This window comes from Natator depressus, chromosome 4, assembly GCF_965152275.1.
Source record: "Natator depressus isolate rNatDep1 chromosome 4, rNatDep2.hap1, whole genome shotgun sequence".
Classification (NCBI taxonomy): Eukaryota; Metazoa; Chordata; order Testudines; family Cheloniidae; genus Natator; species Natator depressus.
The window spans coordinates 45,156,552-45,178,183 of NC_134237.1; the positions used below are offsets into that span (position 1 = coordinate 45,156,552).

Consider the following 21,632-nt stretch of genomic DNA (forward strand, 5'->3'; position numbering starts at 1 on the left):
CTGACACTTTGACATGTGTATTAGGAATCTTTTTTTTCAGTTCTCCATGTACTCTATGGTAAATAGCTTACTACTAGGTTGTTTAATGAGATGTTCAGTCTTAATAAACAATGCAAACATCTTGACAATAAACTTTTTACAAGAAAGAGAGGAAATATTTGTAGGTTGACTTCCTTCTTCCAGAAACACATTTGGGGCTGTGAACTGAACCTTTAAACAACCAAAAGGGGCTTAGGATAGCAGTATTCAATTTCTTTCTGTTGTATTTTCTATAGTGATCTCTGTGCAAGAAGGAAAATGATTCTACCCAGGCCTTCTCTAACTAAACTGGTCTATAGAGCAGTCATTCATGTTTGAACTATTTGAAGTGAAACTATGATGAAAAAAACAGGTTATGTACAAATGCTCCTTCACAGATCTGCTTCAGCAGTATAAATTCAAACTTACATCTGTTTATTATGATGACAAGAATAAGTTTGTTTTTTTTTAAATATTTTTTACATCTATGACACCTGCAAAGCTAATTCAGTAAAGCAGGAGTCTATTCTGGTTAAGGTATTGTCAACTGAATTATTGCAGAGCCAAATGTTGTTGCTGTCAGAAGTGACTATAAAGATTGTATAGTCATAACTGAAGGCAGAATTTGGCCCACATAATGCTTGTTACCGATGATAATGAAGTACAAGCTGGAAAGATTAGCTCACAGTTTGACTTTCACATCTTTGTGGGGCGAATGGGGTTGTATGGCTGGCACTTAAGAAAATAACACTAGACTTAAACTTGATATGGGTTCCTTTAGTTACAAAAAATGAAGGATCCCACAATGACATTTTTATAGTTCCTTCTCAAAATAGAAGTTCAGCTTAAAAAGAAATCACCATTTCTCTGTGGAATTTTCTTTCCATTCAGCACAGTGACTTACTTTCCCTCTACCCACAGAAGAGAGATCTCCCTTTTTTTCCCCCAAGGGCTGATCCCAATTGGGTGAGCAGTCAAGAAGCTCAAGACTGAATGAGCAGAAATTTAATTCCCTTCCCTCTCAATAATAGAAGTTGAAAATAAAGGACCAACATGTATTTTTCAGTATAAATTTAAGTTTAGACATGGAACTTAGCTGTTAATTTTTCTCAATATATTGTTTCGCTTGATCATTGTGTTGTAGCCATGTTGGTCCCAGGATATTAGAGAGACAAGGTGGGTGAGATAATATCTTTTATTGGACCAATTTCTGTTGATCCAATAAAAGATATTATCTCACCTACCTTGTTTCACTAGATTAAGTCATTCTTATCAACAAAAGGCAAATATAAAGTGGAAGAGCTCATGAAACTTTTGGTAAAGTTTCCATATATAATATTTGTTTTCTCAGTCAAGAATAATCAGGTTTGTTAATACTGCACATATCTCCAGAAAGAGAGAATGGATGGTGCAGTTGTTAGGGTACTAGCCTGCTTATCAGAAGATAGAATTGTAGGACTGGAAGAAACCTCGAGAGGTCATCTAGTCCCTGGCACTCATGACAGGACTAAGTATTATGTGGGTTCAAGTCCTGCCTCTGCCACCAACTTCCTGTGCAATGTTGGGCAAGTCACTTAGTCTCTTTGTGCTTCAGTTCCCATGTGTCAATTTGGGGATAATAGTGCTTATATATTTCACATGGATATTATGAAGATAAATGCATTTAAGATTGTGAGGGGCTCAGTTACTAAAGTATAGGGGGAAGCACTTAACACACAATTAAGGCATTTAATTATATACTAAAAGCAAGGAGTGCAAAATTGTGTACACTTTCAAAACATGTCTGGTACTGAATAAGATGTCACAAGAGGAAGTTGGTCTAGCAGATTTTCTCAGCAGGAATTGGAGTTGGAATGAAAATAGGTTTAAGATGCTTTTGGGAAATATTTGGCTGAATAGGAGAAAAACACTTTAGCATGTCTGCTCTCTTCCAGTACTTTAAATCCAGCATAACTTTGCTGACTTCAGTGGTGTTACTCTGGATTTAAAGTAGTGTATGTGAGCAGAATTTGGCATGTTAAATATAAGACTACTTTGAAACTATAGTAAACTGCCAAGCATGGTTGTGATATCACTGTCACTGGAAATATTCAAGGCTAAATCTGATTCCTATTTACCAGGGAAAATAAAATCAATCCTGCTACAATTCAGAAGAATGAACTGTTAGGTATTAAGGTCTAGGCAAGTGGAGCAAAAGAAGTTTAATGGGGATTTTGCATATATCAGTTCTGTTTTCTTGAAGGTTTTTATGAGTTTGCAGGCACTAGTTCTATGTAACAAACAAATATTAGAAGGAAATTAGCTCTGCCAAATGAATACTTATTTTATTTATTTATATTTATAACAATATATACAAAAAGCACCTTTTCTAGCCTTTAGTTGTGTTTGTCAAAATGTAAATATATAATGAATAGATTCCTAAGTCTGTGTAGTAGTGGCCACTTCTAAATCAAATGACTCTTAACATCAGGTCTATGACAATATTATTATTTCTGCTTGTAAGTAGCAGTGTATTTAAAGTCTCCCCGTAACTGATGTCTGTTGGCTTCCATCTCCAAGTCTAAACTGAACACTACATGTATAAATTCTAGATAGTGCCTCATTATCATGGCTTTTCCTCTCTTCACTGTGCAAGGGCAAATTGTTCCCTGGGAAGCTCTTCTAATTTCATTTAGTTCTAGGCAAACTAAGTGGATGTAGATGATCAGTGCACAGCATATGATACAAATGACTATCCCTCCACTTTTAAATCTCGTTGTTAATGTAATCGCACACTAACATCTGCTGTTCTGAGTATAACAGATAGGTTCCTTTGAGTGTAAAGGTTTGCTGAGCACTGATAGTTTACTAAGAATAGAACATGTGCAGCTAATAGAATGCACAACTCTTTAATGCCAAACATTATCTGGAAAGTTCATAGAGGAGTCTTGCTATACAGAGCTGAGCTGTCATTTTGCCCTCTCAAGAGTGATCTTACGTGTATGATTACTATTTATTTGCTAAAGTATAAGCTCATTTAAAGGGGAAAAAAACCCATCTATTTAAAAACAGTATTTTGATAACTAGCCAGACTTCATGTTTTATTTTGTTTATAATCCTATATCCTAATATAGGTCCTGATCCAAAGTTCATTGGGGTAAATAGAAAAACTCCTACTGACTCTAATGGGTTTTTGGAACAGGCCCCAAACTGGTTGATGTTAATGGGAGTTAGAGCCAGGAAGAGTTCTCAGCAGGGTAAATGTCTTTGTACTCATAGATACACTTTTTTGAAAATATACAAAAATCTAAAGAGCTGCCTTTCCAAATCTCTAGGTTCCTTAATACAAATTAAGGGGGAAAAGGAAAATAAATAATTAGTAACTTACCACTCCTTCTTCCCCACTGTGGCGGGGCAAAGCCCCACCCCCTGAGAAAAAGGGCTGAACCAGGCCAGAGAGGCTGTGTGGACCAGCAGCCAACCAGTGAAGGCCTGGGGAGAGCCAGTCAGGGAGGGGGAAGGGGCAGCCAATCAGGACTGGGCCAGGTCCTATATAAAGACTGCCCAGCTAGGGAGAAGGCAGTCACTCCCTTGCCAGCAAGGGAGAAGGACTGGCTCCTGACAAAAGGAGCAGCACCCTGGACAAAGAAGTGCTGGGCAGGCTTGGGAGCAGATAGGGGCTACAGCCCATTACCTGCCAGGCTGTGGTCCTGCTGCAAAGGGTCAGGAAGGTGCATAGGGTCAAAGGGGAAGTGGCCCAGGGAAACTAAGCAGGCAAGAGGGGAAGGAAGAAGGGCAGAGAGAGGCTGCTGCTAGAGGGTCCCTGGGTTGGGGCCCAGAGTAGTGGGTGGGCCTGGGTCCTCCCCTTTGCACTGCACCTGGCCATTGAGGAGAGGGGCCAAGACAGACTGCAACTGGCTCCTGAGATAAGGGGCTAGACTACAGGCTTGCGGTTGGCCACCGAGGCAGGTGCAGACAGAAGGACTGCTGTTAACAACACCCCCCTCCCTGGGAAGGGGTAAGACTGAAGCGGTGGGCACTGAAGCAGATGAGGACTGTCCTGAAGAGGATGCCACTGAGCAGGGAGCAACGCGGGTCTCAGGGCAGCAGAGTAAATGATGGGCTCGACACCACGCGTCGAGGGCACTCCGCAGTGGTTGAGAGCTAATTCCTGGAGCTACCAGCAGGAGGTGCCAGCAGTGGTGAGTCCAACTCCATCACACCTGCCCAATATCCAACAGAACTGAACCACCTCCCAAACACACACTTCCTTTTACTATGCTGATCTCACTCCCATCAAATGCCCACTTTGTGCAGCAGTATGTGCAAACAGATGTGCATTGTACCATGCCTTGAAGGTCAAAAGACCAGGGCTAGTTCAGATAGGGGCACGGCGGACAGCTTATTTCAGAGCTGAGTTGTTCTTGAGATATTTTAACTTATTCCACACCCAGTTCTAACTACTGGCCCTAAGGGATAGGGCAACAAGAGGCTGAATGCAGATCCAAAATGTAGTCCCTGAGTAATATCAGCCTCTTGATAACTTCTTTTATTCATAGTTACATAAACAACTGAACCCCATTAATCTTGGCTACTATGGCTGCTGCCATGTGACAGCTGTTATGTACAGTATATTACAGGTGACTTCCAGGACATGTGTCCTCCTGACCCCACCTTCTCCAGTACCATCATCCTTCCCACTCCTCACTGGCCACCATCTTTCCTGCTGCTGGCAATCCCATCTTCACTTTTTCCCTCCTGACCAGAATCCCTCTTTCTTCTCCTCCCCAGTGCCAGCATCCCCTTCTAGGTCCCTCTTACTTCTCATCTCTGTGGACAACATCCTCTTACATCTCCTCCCTGTGATAGCAGCCCTGTCTTTCTGGCTCCCACTTCTTCACTCCAGCACCCTCCTCCTTCCATTTTCTCCTAATGGTCAGGATCTGTAAGATTGTAAGAGTCACTACATGGTATCTCATATTTTCTTTTAAAAATAGTTTTTCAATCAACTGTGCATTACGGGAGATCTATATACATCAAGGTATTTGTAGCACTATACTAAATAAGGAGGCTTTGAAAGGACAGGAAATTATTTCTATAGTTTAAAAGATAGAAAATGAAGTATCTATGTTACAGCAATACAAAAAGCTAAAAGCCTAGGATGCGGCACTGTATTACTGAGGTTTTCCAGAGTTATCAAGTATTCCTGTGGAAAATGATTGGGGCTATCAAGATATAAAACAGCAGCTGCGGCCATCTGAAGTGGCAATTTATATTTTGTGCAGTTATGATCAGATGTGAGCTGCAACAAAAAAATAATAAAAGGATGTTTAAATCAGGCTGAGGTAAAGAAAGGACTGATCCAAAGATCAGTTACTTAATGTATAGAATTCTTGTTACAATTAAGGTTACAAATATTCAGATAACATGTTTACAACAGTGGCTGTCTGTATAGAAGGACAAGATATATTAAATCCAATACTCTTGTAATTATAATTGCTACTGCTTTACATTGATTATAAAGTATGTAATCAATGTACCAAGATTGAGCAAAAAAGTGTTACAAAATGCAGCTGCAGAGTAGATTAATTATAATCCCCAAAAATTCACATTATTTTGTTTCTGTTGGTTGTTTTTTTCTAACAGTTTATTACATGAGGCCCATATCCTCTAATTAGCTTTGCATGCAGCAGCATGGAGCCCTATCAATTTCATTCTGAACTCCTAAAGGATCCAGACCATGGTGCATTATAATCCAGATGATGATACCAGTTACTTCCAATGCATTTTCACTAGAATGATTTCCATATTAAGATTTTAATAACCCAACGCAGAGCTGGGTGAATAATGAAATTGTGATTATTCTATTTCAAACATTTCTTGAAATTCACGTTTATTTGTAAATAGTGATGTTGTAGGAACTGGGTGAATAATAAGAACAAGTTCAAATTTGTATATATAAAAATGCACAGTTCATTGAATATTGTTTGCTGAGCTCTGCTCTGGGTTATTAAAATCTTAATTTTCTTAAAGCCAGAAGTGACCACTACACTTTGTTTTGGAAGGAGAAGCCATCTGAGCTGTCCAAGAATTCAGTACCCTTGTTCTCTTGCTACCAGCACATGACATTGGTGCAAGTGGCCAGTTGTCTCCTAGTGGTGGGCAAGAGAAGAAACTGAGGTCTATTTCCAAGATGTGTCATTAGGTGAAGCATGGAATCATTCTGGTGAAAAATGCCTCTTACCATCATCTGGATTATACATACAAATAAAAGATCTTAAACATTTATCTGCATCACTCAAGTTCTCTGAAAGATCTGGTGAAACTGCTGTAGAAATCTAGGCCCTGCTCATTCAGTCATATCTGCTAGCAGAGACGCTTGCAACCATTTTTCTTACCCCACCAGAAGAAACATTAGAAATGGGATGGCAGACACCCATTTAATTCAGTTGCCTCCACATGGGTGCAGGGGTGTGGACAAACTTATGTGATTGCAGCCTTGGAACTCATATTATGAGGGAAAGGGAACATAAATGCCATCCTCATTCTTAAATATGAAACCTTCATTCTTAAATATGAAACCTGCTCATCCCTTCATAGTATTAGACCATCAGATTGCAGGGGCCTGATTCTCCACTGCCTTGCATCTTGTGTAGGAATTTACAGTGCAGGAAAGCATACATAAAGTTCTATTGCTTCATTTTACCAGTGCTCTTACATCCACTTTGCACACATAAATTACTGTACAAGGTGCATGGCTGTAAGGAATCAGTTTATATGTGGGTATGTTCTTGTCAGCTTCCTATGAATCACATAGGGGAATAGCACTTCAAAATGCATATTGATCACCCATTAGCTCTGGATAACAGATCTAGTTTTATTAGGTCTTATTAATAGTGAGTTTCCCTCAGACAATCCAACAGCCTTGAAAAGTTGTGACACCTGGGAATAGTTTGTCTGTTCCTTGCTCCAGGGTTCCAGTGTGATTATTCAAGGAGTTCCCCTGGAACCATTATCTCTTAATGTTTGTTTCCAATAGCCTCTGTCTTCAGAAGGTGACATTTACTGTAGCTCCCGAATAGTACTGATTAAGCAGAAATTCTTAAGAACAGTTCATGTTCTAAAAGGCCCCAAAGGCTGAAGATCGATTTAACAAATTTTGAGGGCAGGTGCCCTCAAAAATGAGGAATGTTATAGAGGAAGCAAGTTCTTACCTTTTTCCTACAAGCATCATCACAATCTTTTTTTGCATCCAGCTTTAGTCAGTTGCTCTTCTTCCACGTGCTGATTTTGGCTAGGTATTGAGAAAGCAGGGTGACGGTGCTACTTGGCTTTGGTGTAAAAGAGATGTAGAGCTTGCTGTCAACTACATACTGCTGGCACTTCAGCTGTGTTAACTCACCAGTTCTCCCTGTCGCTTGATATAAGATTGTGAACAAGATGGAGGAGAGGATGGAGCCTTGTAGGACTTTGGAGGTGGGGGAACAGTCATCCATATGAATCTCTGCATTTGGTCTAGGAGGAAGGACCAGAGCTATCTTAGGGCATTTCTGTTTAAATTTGCTTCTTGAGACAGGAGTATTTGGTGATCAGCAGTATCAGATGATATGGAGAAGTCCAATGGGAGGAGTAGGGATGTACTTTCTCTGTTTATGGACAGAATGGGTTCATCCACCAGAGCATCAAGTGCTGTCTCAGTACTGTGGCTTGGCCTAAAGCCTAAATAAGAGATCCAGGATGCTGTCATTGGAGACTTTTACTAGCTTGTCAAGTAGGAGAGGGCGCTTAATCACCAGATAGGTTTGTGAGCTCTCTATCATCAAGTGATTCTTTCTTTTTTACTGGTTGGACTATTGCATGTTTTAGGGTGAGTAGTAGATTCCCCTTATCAATGCAGACACCCTCTGTTACTACAAGTCTTGGGATTTTTCTGTGTTCTTTTGCCTTCCAGGAAGGGCAGACATCAAAATGACAGATGCAGCCATGGCAATTAGTGCCAACATATATCACCAGTACATGGGCTAAACTCTTGGAAGGAAGGTGTTGTGTTTTGATGTTGCTCGATGGCCTATGAGACCATGCTGAATGCAGATGATCTTTTCTGTGAAATAAGGTGCTAGTTCCTTTTAATGCGGGGTATGGTAGACTGGAGATTTGTCTGGATTGACAAAGCAACTGATGATCCAGAGAAGATCAACAGCATGTGATGTAGCTGCCTCTATGGCAGGAGAAAGGTAGGGTCTCTTTGCTTCCTCAATGACAGTGATATTGATTTGTAGAAATTCTTTTCATGTCTGAGTCTGCGTTTGATCACATTGTCTACCCTCGGTGCTTAAGTTGTCATCCTTCCTGCTTTTTTGGTGATCTTTCTGACTGTCCAAATAGAGTGCTTTGGTGATATAGTGTCCATAGCAGTAGTAATGGAGAGGTAGTAGACTTTCACGTATTCTTCCACTTTTTGGTCTCTTGCTAGGTAGGTACTGACTCTAAATACCTAAGTGGGGAATAGAAATTTGATAAGAGGTCTCTTCAATTCTAAAGACAAGATTGTGGTGGATTCTTCATCACTGAACCAGACTAAGTTCTGATTTCTTTAAGATTTAATGGAAATGTTTTATATTTCAGCTGTTTTTTCCACTATCTGTTTTTCCAATTCCATACAACTTAGCGATCACCTCATTTTTGTATCCATTCAAGCTTTTGTTTTTCTATTCACTCTTCCCCTTCATTTTCTTTCATCCTCTTTTTGTAATTTCACACACACATGAACATTTCTCCAAATATATAACTCTTTCATGATCCAATAGATAATGTTCAGGGAAGCCTGATGTAATCAGACAGAGCAGCAGAAGAGACTCTGAAGAGGGTACAGAAACTCTAGAGCCTATTGCAGACTAGGACTGGGTAAGGGCTGTTGACATATGCTGATTTGGAGGTTGAGCTATGCATCTGCTTATCTAGATGGAACAGGCTGCAGAATGGTCCCATCTGAAGTCTCCATATGTAAAAATTCTATGTACATCCATCTTCTAAACATGTATGGTAGTATAAAAGCATCTTTACACCTTTACAGCAATAACTTCCTTTAAAACCTTCATATCTGTTTAAAGATTACATTATTTAGTGCCCATATATGGACATTTCCGAAGCCTATGCATACTATAGCCCAGGGGTTCTCAAACTGGAGGTCGGGACTCCTCAGGGTGTCACTAGGTTATTACATGGGGGGGGGGGGGTCACGAGCTATCAGCTTCCACCCCAAGCCCTGCTTTGACTCCAGCATTTAATGGTGTTAAATATATAAAAAAGTGTTTTTAATTTATAAGGGGGTTGCACTCAAAGGCTTGCTATGTGAAAGGGGTCACCAGTACAAAAGTTTGAGAACCACTGCTATAGCCTGCCTTGTCTAGTCTAATCAGATGACCATGACTTGTTTACACGACTGTACATATTTGTCTTAAGGTTTGACTATGCAGAGACTTAGAGCACAGCAAGCCAGGGTATGAATCTACAGTGCACTAGCTTGCAACATGCTAACTGGTCATATGGACACGGCTACTACACTCGAAGTTCCAAAACAGCAGTACAGCAAAGCTCAGTAACGGACTTTTAGAGTGTAGTAGCCGTGTCCATATGACCAGTTAGCATGTTGCAAGCTAGTGCACCATAGATTCTCACTGCCACTCGCTGCACATTAAAGCTCCATGTAGTCAAGCCCTTAAAGTTTTATGCTGCCACCCATCACGGTAGTACAGTGGTAGGCAACCTGCAGCCCATCAGGGTAATCTGCTGGCGGGCTGCCAGACAGTTTGTTTACATTTGAATGGCTGCCCGCAGCTCCTAGTGGCCACAGTTCGCCGTTCCCGGCTTCCTGGGAGCTGCGGGTGGCCATGAAAATATAAACAAACTCTGGCGGCCTGCCAGCAGATTACCCTGACAGGCTGCAGGTTGCCCACCACTGCTGTAGTATCTGAGCACCTTCCGTGTAAATGTATAATATTATATTCTTGTCGTTTACAAACTGTGGCTGCTGTGTGTCTTCACAATAAGATGGGAAAAATCAGTGCTCTGAGAATTTATCTAATCTTGAAAATTAGCTGCCAAGTCTTCAAGTTACACAATTACATTCCTCATATATTTTTCACCTCACTCCTCTTTGGAGCTAATCTCAGTTCCTTCCCACATACTTTTATAATTCTAGCAGAAGTTCTTAGCTGTAATTTTTATCTGTATTCTGCCTCCTTTTTATGTTTAATCTGATGCAATTATCACACCTACAGTCTTACACACTTATTGGTTTAATGGTTGTGTCTAAATTGAGGCTTACATTTGACTCCCACTTGTGTGTCAAATGTCAACATCAAGGTGATACAACTTCTACGACTGGATCCTTGCAGCTGATAAACTGCTCTGTGACACTTGATGGTGGCAAAGAAGGCATAAGCAGTTACATGGAAATTCCCCTAGTGTAGGGAACTCCCTGAGTCGTGATTGGGTTGGGAGGGGATGTGGTTAGAATACTGGAGACCTGTTACACCCAGACATAATTCAGAGACACTCTGAGACTGCTCTAAGTTATACCAATGGTCAAATTAGCTCCTAGAACATCTGGGAAATGGGCAGCAAAAGTAACTTGGTCATTTTTACCCTCTACCCAGTCTAGCTGTTTCAACTGGAACTCTGATGCAGCTGAGAATCTGTTTCTCAATGATGCACTGTCTTGCTGATTTAATATCTCCCATTCTGTAACCACTCAGTCATTCTTTGTTTGTTTTAATAAGTGTCTTATTAACTTGTGGTCTTATTTCTTGTGTACGCCAGTCAATGGACAGACATTTAGCTCCCAGTGGCCAGGGAATTTGGCCAATCAATGGAATTGTTCATCCTATAGAGTTCATACTCCACACCACTGTAGATGAGACAAGGGGCCTGATTGTGATATAATTTACACCATTGTAAATCAGGAGTCACTTAACTGATGTCAAAGGAGTTACATTGGTATAAATCTGGTATCAATAGAACCAGAATCAAGCTCAAGAACTGTGAGAATAAGTAATGAGGGCTTCCTTCTGGCCATGAGAGGAGGAGATATGTTTTACTCCTCCAGCAGTGGCTCTTGTGTGCACAATTTTCTTCTCATTTTCAGGGCTGTTTGCTGAAGCCAACAATAGTCCTGTTGACAATCATGGTGGCTGCCATCCAGCGCTCAGATTCTCCAAACAGACATAGCCAATTAGTGAAGGTTTCCCATCCTGTGGCTGGATGCAAGAGTGATTTCCAACTGAGAACAACTTAGCGCAGTTCCTACGGGCTCAACGAATTACTGACTTCCCTTCAGCAAACCTACTAGAACTACTTAAAGAGCAGCTGGAAATTGTTCTCATTTACATTACATGTCTTCGTCTTTTAGGGTTTTGCACATTTCAGGAAAATTAGTAGCTGTGGCTTATGAGAAACAGAAAGCTGTGACTGTAGTTTAAATACTGTTTGATAGGAACAGGTGCATTGGGAAAATTTCATACTAAATCATCAGCAGGTCAATATGCTGGGTCTGGATCTAGACTAATGTGTCTTTTCCATTGTCTTTGCCTCAAATAATGCTGTCCTTGCTGCTTCTAGAATGATGATCGGAGGCTGAAGCTGCATTGTGGGCATAATCCTGCAACCTTTTTGCCAATACTCCGACTTTATGAGGGTTGTCAGGCTGGGCCCTGTGCTTAGTATCTAGTAATGTTGCTCATTTTCATTTAAAATTAAGCCAATAAGACTTGTGAAGTAACTGAAGACTATTAAAATGATAAGCTACCACTTTACATTTTCAAGGGTTATTTTGGGGGCCTGCTCGCACCGTTAGGGGACTCAGTAGGGAAGCATGCAATTGGATTTTTCAGCAGTCAGTCTGCAAAGAGCCAGCCTGGAGCAAGGGGGCTTGAGTTGTACCACTCTGCCTTATGGAAGAGCGCACTCTCTCTCACTCTCTGTTTTTGGTTTTTGGGTCTCAGGTTTCTGGATTTTAAGAAATAAAGTAGGGTTACATGGCAAGCTCCCTGAAAGAGTATTTGTTTTTATTTGACTCCTCTGTTTGTATACTATGAACATAACAACTTGGTTCTCAATTACACATGTGCACACTTTAAGGCCAGAACAGTATAAAAGGCCCATAATGAATCAGGCTCGTAATGTAGATAACACAAGAATCCATGATTTGCCGGTCTAACAATTGGAGAGCATTCAGAAATGTCCTGTATCTGACAATCCAATAATTTTAAGACCCCAGTTAAGGTTATTACTGATGAGTGCCACTGAAAAGTGATTTTTTTTGTTTGCTTGAGATGCAAAGAAAATCCTTTTTTAAAATATATAATGCACATTTCATCTACAGTGGTAGCGTTCAGATATCATCATTCAGGGTTTCATAAAATTATTTTCATGACATTTAATAATCTGTTAATATTTAGCTTCCATTTAAAAAGCTAAATATTTTTTCTGAAATATTCAAAAGGCCAGATCCTGTAGTCCTTAGTCAGGTTTTGCTCCAGTTTTTACTGGAAGTCAATTCTAGTTTGCCTGAATAAGCAATGAGTAAAACAAAGTAAGAACCTTAAGATTTGCTCCACTGATATGTCCCCCCCCACCCCCAGATCCACATTAAACTGATCACTTTGAAAAACATCTTAACATGCTCAATATGTCAGCTACCGCACAACATATTATTCACTTAAAATGTATTTGAACTAGTTTTGGAAATGCATGTAGTACTTAATTGCATCAATGTGGTTAATGCTTTAATAAACAATAAAAAAACTCTCTTCTGGAGTTATTGTTGCCTTTAGCCATTTTGAATGATTAAAAGATCCAAATCAATATTGCTCAGTTAATTTTAATAATGAGTTTAGTGATGCAGGAGATTTTTTTTAAGTTCAGTGCATCTTGGTATGTATACAGAATACTGACTGAACCTATAGCTGCTTTTGGCAGTTTTAAAATTAACTTTTCTGCTCAAATTCCTGCAAGCTGAAATGTAGTTGAGGGATCATCCTAAAACCAATAAATCCTGAAGCAATTTCATAAACATAGCTATTTAACTTAAATTAGATTCTCCATCAATGAAGACAAATCAATTCTTTTATGCCATATTATTGTGAATTTCAAAAACTTTCCTTTGCATTTAGAAAGGACTTAGTATTTATGTATGCTTCTATAATTCTGAAAACAGAAGACTGGAAAATGGAATTGGTAACCCTGATGTGCATGGGTCTTTACAAAAATGGAGATGTCAGTAGGCCGAATCCTGCAATCTCAGCATTTAAGATCGTACACATTACTGATGAGTTCCAAATCAGTCTTCATTTTTTTGCATGATGTCTGAATTGCTAATTTTGTGTTTATTCTGAAACTAAGTTTGCCTTTTATATAGTGTTCTGATCTGGTAGAAAACAGAATTTCCAGTGCAATGATACTTATTATTAAAATCCCATCAAATAACTGCAGTAGCACTTCAAATATTCCCTAAAGCACTATTAATACGTAGCTCTTATAGGTCTCAACTGAATGTTCAGTGAAGTCCATGGAGGCCTTTCCATTGATTTCAGTGGGTACTGGATCAGGGCCCATATGGAAAAGGAAATTGTGTTATGAAGCAGAGAACCAATGGTTTGGGAGGAAAGAGGATAAGTTGCTGTACCATGTGACTGTTGTGGGCTTGACAACATTGAGTAGTAACAGCAGAGTGTAACAGAAAAACAGGGATGCTTTAGATGTTTATAAAGATATATTTGAATGTGTTCAGGGGTAGTTGACACTGCATCAATTCAAGACTGACACTGAACTCAAAGGGTGCCTACTATGAAATCACTGGCTTTAATGGTGTGTGGGAAGAGTTTTGACTTGTTAGCCTCTGATAGGAACTGCCTGGATTTCCACATCACCTGTGTAGATTGTCAACTTACTATCATGTTGGACATGAATTGTATCCTCCAAAAAATAGATAGTTAGCATGGTCATCTTCACACTTTTCCTTAGCACACCACTTTCTTACTGGTTGTAGTCAATCACCATTATTTTCAAGACCCGTTTTAAGGGTTTTCAGTAACATTTAAAATATCATGCAGTATTTCTCCTTGTTGTGCCTTAGTATGTTTCATTTTTCATTTGCAAACCTGTTTGCCTGAAAAACATCACTGGGACAAAAGCACTACAGCTCCAGTACTAAATCTCTCATGGACTGGTATTGCAGCCTTTTCACCAGTGGATATGTCACTTGAGGCAAGAGCTTACAAATTCAAAAGTGATCTCTGGTCCATTTGTACCTAATTGTTCTTATCTGGAAGTTTGTACAGAGTATCCTCTGTACAACACGGTGTTGTGGTAACACTTAACCACAACACTAACTGATTTTCCAGCAGAAGTGAATGCAGGCTAATCATAACATGACAAATCACTAGCAACGTCTTTAGTGTTTCTGACACTGCTCATGATGTGATGTGGTATCTGCTCCAAAGAGTTTACTAAAAACACACAAAGAGGGAGACAGGAGGTAGGGGAAAGTGGAGCAACAAAGAAGTAAGATGGTCAGGTACTGAATAGCAACATCCTAATTAAGATTTAATGACACAATGGATTGTATTAAATTCTAAACTATGCCATTATCAGAAAGGTGGTTAATAAATATCTCTTATCTACAAGTATCCAGCTAATTGTTGACAGTACAGTATTCTTATGAAGGACTATTGTAATGAAACATACCACTTGACTCAAGTTTTGAGCTTCTAATGAAACCTAAGAGCAAGGGAGTTCTTGGTTTTGTAACAAATGGTTTGCATAGCTTTGTTCTTCATGGAAGAAGTTCTCTACAGGCCAGAGGACTGATCCAATGCCCTGTGTGCTACTTAAATCCCATTTAAGTTACAGGGGAATCCAATGATAGCCAGTGCCTTGTTAAGCATCTCCACACTTGGTGAATCTCACCCATTATGAATTCCTGGATTGCCTGATTTATAATTTAGTCTCTCTCTCTGCCTTTAATTTCCTGGCATAGGAAGCTATGGAGTAAGCACCATAATCTTGTGGACAGAAGAATCTTGAATGCTTTGCTCTGGATTGCAATTAATCACTCATTACTCAGAGCACTGTTTACCTTCCAGCTTATGTATTTTGAACATAGTAGGTGGTTAGACTAGAATGGATAAAAATAATACATGCACTCTACTTTTCACTACTGTGAAATTTACAATGGGATGTTTAGATCATCAGTGTCTCATGCCCCTCTGCCTTGCACTGCATGTTGTCATTTACACCTGTGCTAAATGGATTTAATGCACTACCAAGTCAGACTGGAAATATTTTACAGCCATGTTACATTCACCTTGGACAGGTGAAAATAACTATATGAAAGGCAAGGTAGTGGGGAATACAGTCCACAATGTTAAAAGAAAAAAGAAAAGGAGTACTTGTGGCACCTTAGAGACTAACCAGTTTATTTGAGCATGAGCTTTCGTGAGCTACAGCTCACTTCATCGGATGCATAGCATATCGTGGAAACTGCAGAAGTCTTCTGCAGTTTCCACGATATGCTATGCATCCGATGAAGTGAGCTGTAGCTCACGAAAGCTCATGCTCAAATAAACTAGTTAGTCTCTAAGGTGCCACAAGTACTCTTTTTCTTTTTACGAATACAGACTAACACGGCTGTTACTCTGAGTCCACAATGTTGTTCGTTAATGCTTCCATAAAGTATTTGCCCACTTTGAAAACAGGGCATTGATGATAAAATAGTAAGGGATGAGACCTCTCATGGAGTTCATCCCCCTTTCTGACTTTCGCTAAGCTATTCTTGCAAGAGATGTCTCTTATCCCTGGCTCTTGCCTCATTGTATCAAGTGCATCCACAAGACATATGCCGAGTGCTTTCAGGATCAGACTCCAAGAATGGAGTATGGAAAAATTCAACATAGAAAGGTATTTTTAAAAAATTCTTTTTGTGATTTTTTTGCAATCATATAGGCATATGTGCAAATCCTTCTTTCTGTAAGGGAGTTGATGACCATAGTTATTTCCTAAAGGAAATTTCCATAGTTAGTTCCTAAAGCAGTGTAAGGAAAACTCACAGCATTAAAATGTTTACTAAAATGATTTTAGGTAGACTTGACCTATAATTATAGCTTTAATATGAATTTTAGAATGCTTTCATGCAGCAACATTGAGGGGAAAAAATAGAGCAGACAGGTAATATGGCAAAGCAATCAAGTATGCCACACCATTATTTTAATCGGATGTTGCTAATGTCTTTTTATATTTTGATGATAAAATTAAATAGACTTACATAAAAAGCAATTAAGAACTCCTAGTGGAGTTTTCATTTCTATGGGGAATGGAAATTACTGTGATTCTCTTTGACTGAACATTTTAAATCTCCTTTCAGATACAAAGTTCACAAATTAAAGAACCAAAACCACTTAACTTCTGTAAGTATTGTTTTAATTATTTTTCATAGTTTGCAAATGTAAATTTCAGTGACCATGTTTTACATCTGTGATGATCTAACTCAGGATAATTTATATCTTGCAGAAGTACATAAATAATGGAAATGTAAAGACAACTTTGGGTAGCACAGGGGAATACTGAGGTGGAGGATAGCAGGACTTAGAAGAATTAATAGCTCTTTTTGATTTGACATGGAAAGGTTTCTCTCTATCTACCATATGCTAAGCAACCTGAAATATCTGATACTACAATTTTGTGTGTAAGGCTTGAATGGAGCTTGTTGAATTATTTGCTGAGAACAGCTTATCTGAATTTAGCTCTTTTTCTATTTGATTTATTCTCAGGCAGGTTGTGATTTTTATGAATTTGATCATTATTAGCAATTGTTCAGGCTGGGACTTTCAAAGGAGCCTACAGGAATTAGGCACCCAACCCCTGTTTAAGATCTGAAGAAGGGAGCATGGTGCCACAAGTGTCTTGGCCCATCTCCATGAGAAAAGAAAAGCTATGTGAGGAAGGGACCCTCATGCGTGTATCTACGGGGATGATTGAATTGTCTAATAATAGTAACAGCAAAAAGAGACACTACTAGCTCATGTAGTAGACGATTGTATTTTATGTATCTGAAGGTTCTGACTTCTGTTTCCTAGTCTGTATGCATATGGAATATCTCACAATCCTGGTTCTGAGATTAGTATTTGTCTGTGTAGGAAATATTCCTATATAGATGGCCAATATCATTAAGTGTAAATGGAACATTTTTGGTGATAGCTTATCACACACAAAAAAAGTAAAATGAACTTGTTTTAGGTTTAGAGTCACTAAGCCAATTGTCCTTCCCAATAACCGTCTATAACAATTTTGAATCATTCTGTAATAGTTTTGTTTTTGTCATTTCTGTTTGGCTTACATGCTGGTTTCTCTGGGAGTGACCGGAAAGACTTTTTAAAGTTTTTTCTATTTTGCTCAGTCACCTGGCTTGCATTTTTTATTTGTTCTGGGGTTTTTCTTCTAAAGGAAAAGCAGACAGGGCAAGGCATCTGAATAAGTTTTGTGTGTGTTTTATTTTTTTAAATAAACAAGAACCTTTGCGTATTCCAGTGTACCACTTTCTGTGCTCGGTGAAGCAGGACAGAGCAAATCAGCATATTCATCCAAAGAAGAAATGATTTCCTAAAATACCTTGAGAAACTTGACTTACTAAACAGCCTCCTTAGTTTTCATGTGCTACTGCAGCTGAAAAGAATAATGTAAATGATCAGAACTAACTTTAGGGATAACTTTGAGCAGCTCTATAATTTTTTTACATTCAAATATAATTTTAAAAGTTCAAATACCTGATTATAAAAATTAGCACTGGAAGGTCACACAAGCAGAATTAAAACAATGTAAATGATCATGTATTTGCTCTGATAACACTAGTCCTGGACACCTTGCATAAATTGTCTGAGGAAAATATGGCCACAATTCCCATTAATAACAATAACGCTAGCTCTATAACCTCTTGGTATGCAGCTGAAAAGTTGGGTTCTCCTTGTGTCGATACAAGACTCAACCAGCTTCCACATGGCATAGTTCAGAGAGGAATTACAACTAGAACTGGGTGAACTGTTTTGACGAATCATTTATTTGTCAAAAAATCCATTTTTTTTGGATGAATGAAACTTAACAAATTTGGGTTGAATTTGGCAAATAGTTTCTTCCAGATAAAAATGGAGAAAACAAATTCAGCCTCCCTCCCACAACCCTAATCCTAGCCCGAGGGGGCCAACCCACTAGAGCCCTAACCCTACCTGGGGGGACCAGCCTCCTATACCAATAATAAAAGGAGTACTTGTGGCACCTTAGAGACGAACCAATTTATTTGAGCATAAGCTTTCGTGAGCTACAGCTCACTTCATCGGATGCATACTGTGGAAAATACAGAAGTATGCATCCGATGAAGTGAACTGTAGCTCATGAAAGCTTATGCTCAAATTGGTTCGTCTCTAAGGTGCCACAAGTACTCCTTTTTTCTTTTTGCGAATACAGACTAACACAGCTGTTACTCTGAAACCTATACCAATAATGACACCATTGTGTTGGCCTACCTCCCAGAACTGTAATCCTGGCCTGGGGGAAGCGTACCTCCCAGCTGCCTAACCCTACATTGGGGAGGCCTACTTCCCACAGCCCTAACCCTAGCTGGGGGGGTGGCGGAATGAGGGACACAACCTTCTACACCCCTGACTCTACCATGGGATAGGCCTGCATCCCAGAAACATAATCCTAGCCCAGTTTGGCCTGTCTCTGAAAACCCTAACATGAATCTGAGGAGGCATGCCTAGCACAGCCCTAAGCCTGGATGGGAGCAGGGTGGTGGGTCTATCTCTTAGAAACCTGCTCCTAGCCTGGAGGGTGGGAGCTAAGCTCCCAGAAGCTTATTTTTTGCTTGAAGAGATTATCCTTCCCAGATCCCTAAAGTAAGCTTGGGGGCATCTACCTCCCAGAACCTTAATCCTAGCCCTGAGTGGGGAGGGGAGGCTACTTCCCAGAACCCTAACCATAGCCCAGAGGGGCCTGTTTCCCAGAACCCTCACTCTTGCTGGGGGGTGTGTGGTGGGCTACCTCCCAGAACCCTAATCCTAGCCTGGGGAAGTCTTCCTTGTGTAACCCTAATCCTAGTGGGGAAGGTCTACTTCCCAGAACCATAACCACAGCCTGGGAGAAGCCTACCTCCCAGAACCTTTACCTAATTCAAGGGAGGCCCACCTCCCAGAACCCTAATCTTATCTCATGGGTTCCTACTTCCCCAAACCCTATTAATAGCCTGGGGGAGACCCAGAACCCTACCTGGGCTCAGGGAGGCCTTCCTCCAAGAACTCTAGCCCTAGCTCATGGGGGATTTCCTCCCAGAACCCTAACTATAGCCCAGCAACTCCCACCTCCAAGAACACTAACCATAGCCTGGGGTTGCCTCCATCCCATGACCTTAACCCCAGCCAGAGGGGGCCAACCCACTAAAACCAAAACCCTATAGAAACCAACCTCCTACTCCACAAACTCTACCATGTAGTAGGCCTACCAACCCTACCTTACCCTGAGGAGATGGACCTAGCACAACCCTAAACCTAGGCTGGTGGGGGTGGAGTGTCTACCTTTTTAGAAACCTACACGTAACCTGGGGGAGTGGTTAAGCTCCTAGAAACTTAACCTTAGCCAAAAGGGGCCAATCTCTTGGAATGCCTACCCTGGTGGTGGTGGGGGGGTGTCTTTTTTCCAGGACCATAATGGAGCACACCTACTTCCAATAAACTTAACCCAAGCTCACTGGGCCCTTTCTAACAGAACCCTAAGCATAGGATTCTGGGAGGTATGACCGCCCAAACTATCTTAGCCAGGGTAGGTCAGTATCCCAGAACCTGAACCTTATCTGGGGAGGTCAGCCTATCACAACTCTAACCCTATCCCAGAGTGGCCTACTTCCCAAAACCCTAACTCTAGCCTTAAGTGGCCTATTTCCCAGAACCCTATGCCTATCCTAGGGGGGTATAACCCTAACCCTAGCCTGAGGAAACTAACCTATGTTAACTCCAACCCTAGCCTGGGAGGCCAGACTTCCTGAACTGTAACTGTAGCCCATGGAGACCTACCTTCCACAACCTTAACCCTAGTCTGGGGATGCTTAGGTGATCACTAACCATTGCCCTGAGGGGCATGCATCCCACAATCCTAACCCTAAACCAAGGGGGGCAAAATACTAGAACTCTTGCCCTAACCTGGGGGAACAGCCTCTTAGCCCACTAACTCTGCCATAGGGTAGGCCTACCTCCCAGAACTGTACTCCTAGACAAGTACATCTTATCTCTGAGAACCCTAACCGAACCCTGAGGAGGCATATATAGCAGAACCCTAAGCCTAGTGTGGAGGGGAGGAGGGCTACCTTCTGATACCTATCCCTAGCCTGCAGGGGCTAAGCTCCTGGAAAAATAACCTTTGCTTGAAGGAGACAGTCTCCTAGAATGCTAACTGTCACCACGGGTAGGGGGCCTCCTTCCCAGAAACCTAACCGAAGCTCGGGGCCAGGTACCTCCAAGAAACCTACCCACCCCAGCTTGGTGGGTGCTATCTCCCAGAACCCTATTCCAAGCCTGGGAAGGCCCACCTCCTACAACACTAACCCTAATCTGCAGAAGCCCACCTACCCCAACACTAAACCAAGGAACCCTCACCCCTGTATTCCTACCATATGGAACCCTAATCCCAAGAGCCCTATGATCTAGAACCCTAACACCAAATGCCTTATCTTTTGCAACCTTAAGCTTAACCCCAAAACCCTAACCTTTGGCACCCAAGCCCTGAGAGCCTTACCATCTAGAACCTGAATCCTAATCCCAAGAGCCATGCTATCTGAAACCTGACCCATAACCCTAAAAACCCTACCCTTTGTAACCCTACACCTTACACCAAGTGACCTACCATCTAGAACCCTACCATCTGGAACCCTAACCTTCATAAAGCTTCATTGTATGTGTACTTTATGCTTTCAAGCTGGGACCAGTGGTGTGATGGTGCCTATGCCCTGGGGATGATATTATGGGCTGTGCTTCTTAGAGGCATAACTTAGACAGCTGCAGAAGGCATGTATATTTTATGGCAGCCTCCCACGCCTGCCTTATAGGCCTCAGTGCTTTCCAGAACTTCTGCAACATTGTGTGCTATGGTCCTACTGTTGACATGCCCCTGGCAGACCCCTATGCCAAGGATTATGGGGATGGGGGTCCTTTGAGAAGCCTCAGGGCTATCTATTGCAATGCTTGTGCCAGAGGAATCCTTCTTTGCCTGGTCACAATCTTAGTTTTCAGGGTGCCTTTCCATTGTTCTGGCCCTCTTTGAGGATTTCACCTTAGATCTGCACACTCATGAATTTGGACAAAACCTGGGTCCTGGCTTAGTTCCAGATTTGAATTTTAAAGCTCAGATTCCACTTTAATCTAAATATGGCAAGAAAGGCTGTATAGTGGTATTTACATTCAGAGCTGGAAGTTCTGGAAATTTCACAAGAGAGCCTTTTCTCATTAGATTTTGTAGACTTAAGAAGTTTGTCTAACTCAAGATAAGAATCTGAGCTTGATGCTTAGCAACACCCAACCTAGAGTAAATCCCATGGACAA

General features: G+C 40.8%; 1 long non-coding RNA gene across 1 annotated transcript in view; it reads left to right on the plus strand.

Annotated features, from left to right (window-relative positions):
- Window positions 1-21,632, plus strand: part of LOC141985830 (uncharacterized) — a 757,188-nt gene that overhangs the window by 4,437 nt on the left and 731,119 nt on the right. The window contains exon 2 of the long non-coding RNA XR_012639029.1: window positions 16,418-16,460. This is a non-coding gene — a long non-coding RNA (uncharacterized LOC141985830). The remainder of the gene's footprint in view (window positions 1-16,417; window positions 16,461-21,632) is intronic.